This window comes from Sturnus vulgaris, chromosome 3 (genome assembly GCF_052056855.1).
Source record: "Sturnus vulgaris isolate bStuVul1 chromosome 3, bStuVul1.hap1, whole genome shotgun sequence".
NCBI classification, from domain to species: Eukaryota; Metazoa; Chordata; class Aves; order Passeriformes; family Sturnidae; genus Sturnus; species Sturnus vulgaris.
In genome coordinates, this window is record NC_142245.1 from 46,215,437 (window position 1) to 46,224,053 (window position 8,617).

Sequence of the window (8,617 nt, forward strand, 5' to 3'; positions counted from 1 at the left end):
ATGTGTACTACATTGGGCCCAAGTTTTAACAAAATTATTCAATTTTTTTTGGTGGGTATTGACCTTTTTATTATCTGAGGAGGAAGACTAACTTCTGAAGAATGAGCCACAGCATCTGAACGAACAAGAGCATTGTGTTTTTTCTGAGGGAAATCTACTGCCTTTTGCTTCTTCCATTTAGTAAATAAAATTCAGTTATTTGAGTACTCAGAATAGGACTTTGTCTTATCCAAAATGTAATTTTTTTCTGTCGCTTATTCCTTGCAACAGTGCTAAAACATAAAGCAGATTTTCACACAACAATCACAGTAAAATATTCTCAAAAATCATGATGTAATAGTTTCAACAGCACTTTCCATTTGTCAGATTTCCACTCTTCCAGATTTTAAAACCTTTTCTGATGACTTAAGAAACATTTATTGTTATTCCACTTCACAAAGGGAAAAATTAAGATACCAAAGAAATACACCTGGTCCACCTAGCAAATCAGAAGACACATAGAAAACTCAGTGAGGATTTCCTAGAAACCAAAAGCAGCTTTCTGAAGTGGAGCAGATCATGTTTCTTCCCAAAAAAATCCAATTTCAGCTAATTACTCTTTCTATGGGTATGCAGAGTGCAAAGTTGTGTAGTTATTCCTAAAGCTCCCAAGCCTGAGAAAAAAGCTCACCAACTTGAGATACTCTGTGGGCTACCACATGGCAGAAATTAATGAAAAAGCCATCCCAAATTAAAATTAGGAGTAAAGTGTTTTAGAGTGAATATGTAACAAAGGATTCAGTTGCTGACTGCCAAATTCAGCCCCATTGGGGAGGATATGACCGACAAATTACAGTTTAGTAATCAGGGAAAAATACAAACACTTATGCAATAATTTTCATTCTGCGTGGTGGAGGAATTATCTGCAAGCTGTTTCTGTTCCCTGTAAATTGTACCATTACTTTGAAAACAGGATGTATGCTTCAGAATAAAGTAAAACAAACCAATTGACTTAATGCAACAGCATTAAACTACCCCTGACAGTGCAGTACTGTTCAAATAACCCTCTTATTCAAGTGAAATACGAAGGTAGGACAATTAGAGAGGAAATTGTTTGGTATGGTTCTTGCCTGAATAAAAACTTACATTTAAGGTTTCCAGAGCGTCTTGTCCATTTTACATGGCAAACTATGACCAAGAGTAACTTAGTTTTCTTGCTTACTGATGCTTCTTTCCAGATATTCATCAGCATGCTCTGAATTTTTCATGCATCTAAGTGTTTTCCAAAACTTGGGAACATTTCTGCCTGAGTATTTGGAACCTTGGGGCTTATATTCAACAGCATATATGTTATATGTACAGAAGAACTTACAAGTGCATTATCCATATAATTTCACTGCTGCTAATGGTAATATTTTTTCTAGTTTCTATGATTTCTGAACATTTCCTACAGTATACTATAGTTTTCAGACTGACTTAAACAGAAATCCCCCCCAGACTGTTCAGCCTTGCCTGAGGTCAGGACATTTGTTGTTTCCAAATAGCCTATCTCCTCTGAACATGCTTTTCTCCTCTTGGTACCAGACATAAATATTTGTTGCATGTGCTGCTTCAGCAGAGTAACAACTCGGTTACTGTCCCAGTATCTGAACCAGCTGCTCTCAGCTGCTCCTGCTGTGGCAGAGCCAGACCTGGGACTAAGAGGAAGCCTGTCGGACTTCACTGGCCTCAGTAATCTCACTCCATACTTTCAGGGTATCTTCTTTCAATTAAGAAAGAACAACCTGGGAGAAGAAAACCTGGATTTCAGAAAGGAGTCAGATGAGAGAAGGATGGTGGGAAAACAAAAGAGAAATTGAGTATTTTAAGTCAGAGGAGACAAATACAAGGCCTGTCACAACCAACATTTGCTTATGCAAATTACCCTGATGACTTCAAAAAGGGGGCTGGTAATGAAGAACACAAGTTGGGCTATCCTGTCCTGCAGGCAAAGAAACAAGCAGTGGAATGCTGCCTAGCCATATGTGCACTCCCAGCCATACCAAATGAAACCTTGAGTCCACTGATCCTGTAAGCACCCTGCAGGATATAATGGATCTTCTCTTTGATCAAAGATCTCTCTTATCTCCAGCAGTGCTTGGCTAAGGTGAATGAATTCTATAAATGAACATCTGCTGGTTTTATATAAAAGAGAAATGCTGCCACTCAGTAATAAGATAGGATGCTTGAAGAAATGAAAGGAATAGGCAGGCCTGTCTTGATAAGCACAAACAGGGCGTTGGTACTGGTGCAAGGGGCAAAAACTGGGTGAAGTTAATTCCAACCAAAAAGATAACAGCACAAGAGACGCTAAAAGGATTAAACACTGTGTTTAGAAGTTATCCCTGCTTCCTATGTATAGTAGTTTATTTCTGTCTTCAGATTCTATTCAGTGAGCATTAAAGACTTCTTGGTGTTGCAGGCTTTCACTTCAGGATAGTTGGCAAACTGCAGCTATAGCAAAGCAAAAGCTGAGGGCTCCAGCAGCTTTTTCCCTGGCAGAGGTCTCTTAGCTGTGAACAGTAAAGATTCAAGCATATGCTACTCAATATGAATGGGATACAGTACAGGACACTTTTATTACTGCACACTTTGAAACCTCTAAAAGGTGACTTTTCAAAGTTGGCGTCACGATTTTTTGTGAACAGCCAAGAATCTACAATATCACAGGGGAAGTGGAAGCTCACCACAAAGGATGCACTGTGCAGTCAAAGTCTGGAGGAGACTGAGTGGAAATTTCACTGTGGTCTTCAACATCCTCACAAGGGAAAGCAGAGGAGCAGGGACCAATCTCTTTAGTTTGGTGATCAGTGACAGCACTCAATGAAACAGGATGAAGCTGAGTCAGGGAAGGTTTAGGTTACATATCAGGAAAATCTTTTTCACCCAGAGAGTGTTTGGGCACTGGAACAGGCTCACCAGGGAAGTGGTCACAGCACCAGTCTGACAGAGTTCGAGAAGCATTTGAACAACGCTCTCAGACACATGATGTGATTATTGGGATTTCCTGTATAGAGCCAGGAGTTTCACTTGATCCTGATGGGGATCCTTTCAACTCAGCATGTTCTATGACTCTTTGCTAAAGGATGTAAACCTCTGTTGTGCAGCTCCACAAAGATATTTCAAAATAGAAACAGGCAAACTGAACCCCTTTCCATGACAGACTGAGTCCAGTGGCTGTGTCTGCCAGTGTGTCAAGCTTTACACTTTGAAAGTGAGACAAACCACAGACTCCTACCACCTGGCTTTTTGGAGCACTCTGCTGCAGGCTCCCTCTCAAAGGAAGCTGTTCCTCTCACGCTCCCAATCTCCTGCGGTCGCAGGCGGTACTCTATCAGTCATTATGAACCATTTCACAGATTTGCGAGGCTGTGGTGGGTGGCAGCTCGCACAGGCCGTGCTGGGAGGGGAGCTACACGCTGGCACACGGTACTCCCAGCACAGCGCTGCCCTCGGGTTTCTCCATCGTGCTCTGTCACTGCAGAACAGAACAGAACAGAACAGAACAGAACAGAACAGAACAGAACAGAACAGTAACACCAGCACCCTCCGCTGGCCCCTGCCGTGAAGACACCCGCAGGGAAGGGGATGATCCGAGCTGCGCTGCTGCTAGACCTGCTACTTCAAATCTAGAGAAACACACCTTTTTACCAAACTTATTAATGGGCAATGCCCTCTGTAAGCAGCCCTCAGCTGCCGCCAGTCACTACACACACGCACGATGTAAAAGCAAGGGCAGGGACTTTAAAGCTTATGCATAGAAAGAGCACTTAATTTTAGTGTTAATTACAAGATCCATAAACAATGATATAATATATGACAATATATATTCACCAAACAGAGCAATCTTAATTAGGACTTTTTAAAAATTACTAATCTTATTTTGGAGCTTGTAATTAAAACTTAAACGCTTTAAATTTTATTTGTTTTATTTAATTATTTAAATTATTATAAATTGTTGCCATATATTTCCCCCCAAGATTTCTGGACATTGGATATGTGCAAAATTCAATCAAACAATAAAAAGGCACAACCTAAGCCAGTGCACCTGAGGAAGATCTGGTGTCTGTGTGCATGGCAGCTTGCAAAAAATGTCTTTTAGAAGTAGTGACTGATTAAGCACATTCAACATATTTTAAGTTGTTTTCTTTTGCTTTGAAGACCATCTGTACATTAGTAGACTGAAACTGGGAAAGGTCATTAGTATTTCCTTACTGTAACTACATGGATTTAGATACTGATATGGAATTTAAATGGATAGACAGCATTTGAAATACTCTCTCCAAGTGCATGTGAGTAGTTAGATGCTGAATACATCTGCAGTGACTAGAGTAATTCTTAACACAAATTCCTAGATACCCTAACCATGTATAAGAATTCTCATTGGATTAGACCTTCAGCCAGTATGTCATAGAAATGTGAGTGAGATCAGTATATTAAGTGACTTCAACAAAAAAAGGAGTCCTATTTTCCAAGAAAGAAATAGGTCCCTAAGAGGGGGGATAAAATCAACATTTTTTGTCTCTGCCCAAAAAGACAAGTGGTGGCACTGTTAGTAAAGTTACTTACTCCAATTCTGGTAATGCTCAAGCTTCTTTTTAACAATTTGGCAGTGTGTGGGTTCCTAGGAGTTTAAAAATGCACTGATTTATAATTAGCAAGGAAATTTTTTAAAAAATCCTCATAAAATTGGTTAAATGTAAAAAATGTTAAAAATTAGGTTGATGCTAATAAAATCAAAGAATATATAATGAAAGCTAACACACTCACTCAGACTGCTAAGTTTATATCAGTGAAATCCCCCTGAAAGGATAGAATTTGTTACTACTGAGTGTTCAAGATTTTCAATTACTTTGCATATATAACTAAAAATTTAATAGAAACATCTTTGTTTTCAGTAATCTCAGTGTTTTATGGTGAATTTTAAATGGCTGATAATTTTCCATGTTATCTGTCTTGCAGAAGAAAGCACAGAAGGCATATTTTGTTTTTGTCCAAAATATATCTCATTCCTTCTACCATTAAATAAATTTTTATAAACTCCTATAAGCCTTTTATAAAGAGGATACACTATGCAAACTAGCTTCATGTCTTCATTTTACTTTAAATAGAAATTACTTTCTTTTTACAAACTTCTATAACTTTAACAAATAAAAAACCTTTTAAATTTAGTCTGTCTTCTAAAAATACTTAGAAGATTTAATTTTTCTTTTGTTACTCACTTACAGAGCTCTATGGGGGATGACCATGCATCCTCCCTACTGTCTTCTGACTAACAAATCACACTGTTTTTATAATGCATTCTCTGACATTACCATTTTGCTTCCCTTAATTAAAAATTATGGACAAACATAAGAAAATAGGTAGGTTGTTAGAAAAGGTTTGATAAGATTGTAACCAAATTATAACCAAAGCTGCCTGCTGATAGACAGAGGCTTGCATAACCTACCCTTGAAGATGCAGTCGTGGAAATGAATCAAATCTTTTCTTTCTTCCTTCCTTTCTTCCTTCCTTTCTTTTTCTCTCTCTCTCCTTCTCTCCCTCATGTCTTTAAACTTTCTTAACACAGGACAACAGGACGCACAGTGATGTGAAATTAATGGCCAAGTGCCATATACCTTGAACAGCTACAGTTTTATACCTGTGGTTCCCAAAACCCTGTACTTAGCAGGATATATGCTGGAACAAGAACACCCAAGAACTGCCAATTACTTTAAATAGTTTTTGATTTTAGCTGCCATCAATGTTGTTGGCTTAGGCCTCTGTAGTACATCTCCTGCATTTAAACCCATAAATTAGGTTATGCAAATCTGAAAACATTTCATACCAATTAATAAGATTCAAATTCAGCTGCTCGGTTTCTTTCATTAAGGTAGTTTGAAATTCTGTATATTTTTATATTCATTAATCACATGGCTGTACCACCTTTCCTTAGCTGAGACTGAGATAGCCATTACTTCTTAAAAAAAGGGACAACAAAACGTGAAAAAAAGCCCAAACCCCAGCAGTTTCTGATGAAACATTCTTTCCAATGAGATAGTTAAGATGAAGCAAATACAACTGCACACAGGAATACACCTCTTAAAATATTTTAATAGCAAACACGATTAAAGTAATTTTTCTGCAAAGTTGTCCATTCTATAAAAGGATTGGAAACCTGCCATTTTACTATACTGGATTTTACTCCAAAATAAACTACGGTCAGTACAGCTGGAGGCGATAGAAGTATGTCCAAGCTAAATACTTACTGCCTGCCCTCCATCCCAGCTGCTAAATCTTTCGATTCCTCTTCTTTTCCCAGCAGGTACCACTGGATAGTTTCTAACCTCTCGTCTCTGCAGAATTCCTCAGCTCTCCCCGTACTTACAAGGAACTGATATGATTTGATGCAAGCCCTCATTTCACCAAACCTCAGCTCACATATGTGTTAGACCTTACAACCAACCATATCACTTTTTAACAACTCTGGTTCCTCCTAAAACATTTGTTGCATTACCGTTTTGTCCTCCTAAGTAAGGATCCTAAAGGAAAAACTTTCACTAAAGGCAAAACTACAAAGCACTTGCCATGGTGTCCAAAAAACTTGCAGCGACCACCTTAATTTCATCATGTCCTAATATTTAAATAGTTAATATCTTGCTACTTAGTGCTTAGACGTTACAAATTATTACCTAATTTAAATTATATTTAGCAGTATATTAAGGATAATATTAACATAGGTGTATATAATGTGGTTTTTAGAATTATGACTTATCATAAATCTATTGTCAAATATTATTATTAAGAAATTATAATTGTAGTTACGCTGGTTTTGGCTGGGATAGAGTTAATTTTCTTCTTAGCTGATACAGTGCTGTGTTTTGGATTTAGTATAATAACGCTGATTAATTGCTTGCTAGGGTTAAGCCACAATAGTAGCTAAGATGCTTATTTAATATATTAAACTTACATAGACATGGTTTTATGAAAAGAAATGAAAAAGACAGAGTTTTTGCTATCCACATGATGGTATCATCAAACAAGTTCTTTGTGAGAATTTTACAAAAATTCCCCAGAGGTTACAAAATGTCACTTACTGCTCTCTCCAAGCAGATTTTCTCTTTAATGTCGTTCCTGTAAAAACATCTGCAGCTCTGTTTCTTCAAACTTTCTACTTTCTCTCTTTTTTTTTCTTCCTTTTCATTATTTTCTTTTTTTTACACTTTTACTCTCTGCTCTGCTCCACCCACTAAGGCAATTTTTTCAGCTGGGCCATTTGAAGTCTAATGCACTTAATGTTCTGCATGATAAAACAAACATAAATAGCTGGCATGATTACTGCATTCATGAAAAGACCATCCTTTGCTTTACTGTGTTTGAAACAAACGCAGTTCTGTTTATGGACATACAATACAACCTTGGCACTTTTCCCCCAGTAAAACCAATATTTTTTTAAGCCACGTACTATTATTTTTCACATAAATGTATTTTAATGATGTTAAGGAGGAGGAGGTAAAGCTCAATCTATTTCTGCCACTGAGGGACAGTTAAGAAACAAGTAAAACCCTGCAGAATAAATCAGGACAATGCTGGTTACTGCTTTGGAACAGGGGCAAATAAAATAAAAACCAGGTAAAAGCTGCTGCTCGGGACAGGAAATCGCCGGGCTAAAAGCAGCTGGCTGGGGGACATGAACCTATGTGACAACCTCTGTGTCTCTTCCAGGGGAGCTTTTTGGAGAAAACAGGCTGGCATTGCGGAAAAGCAAATGCCCTCAGCGCACACGGAACTGGAGTCTCTGCGTCCATCTCAGGTGAACAGAAGAAAAAGAAGCAAAAGGAAAAAGAGGAAGGAAAAAAAATCTCAAAGAAGCCAAACAAAAACCCAACCCAAAATCCCGCACCCTAACAAAGCCGGAATTCAAACGCATCAACAAGCAGCCGATGGAGCCATTCCCGTTTCTCCTTCCCCACGAGGGGTCGCGGTGGCGCCGGAGGGACAGCGCGGGTGGCGGCGGCTGCGCCCGCCCCGCTCTGAGGGAAGGAAGGAAGGGCCCGCCCCGTCTCCCCCGCCCGCCCTGCCTTCCCTGCCTTCCCTGCCCTGCTCCTCCTGCCCTGCCCCTGCTCCCGGGGCTGCCCTGGTGCCGCCACCTCTGTCCCCGCGGCCCGGGGCCACACGGGGCGGCTCCCGGAGTGCGGGGCTCTGAGCCAGCCCTGCCTGTCCCTTCCTGCTGGCAGCAGGGACAGAGGGAGGCGAGAAACGGACTCGTCCGTAGTGTCGTCGCCTCCTCCCGGCTGACAGAGGGGCTCTCGGAGAGGGTGGGGCCGCAGATGTGCTGGGGGGCAGCAGATGGGTGATAAAGTGCCTGCTCTGTCGAAGCTGGAGGTGCTGGCGGAGTGCTCTGCCCTCAGGTGTGCACTGACAGCTTGGACAAGTCCCGGCACGAACACACGAGGGTGAACATGGGGTACGACATCCAAAGCATCCATGTGTAGGGCAAAGAAGGGCGCTGCTGGCTCAATATGACTCGTCGAGAGCTGAATGCGAAATTGCTGGAAAGGTTTGTTTACTACTTGGTTTTAGCCCAGGAAATACACATGTATCTCAGTTCTTTCCAGAT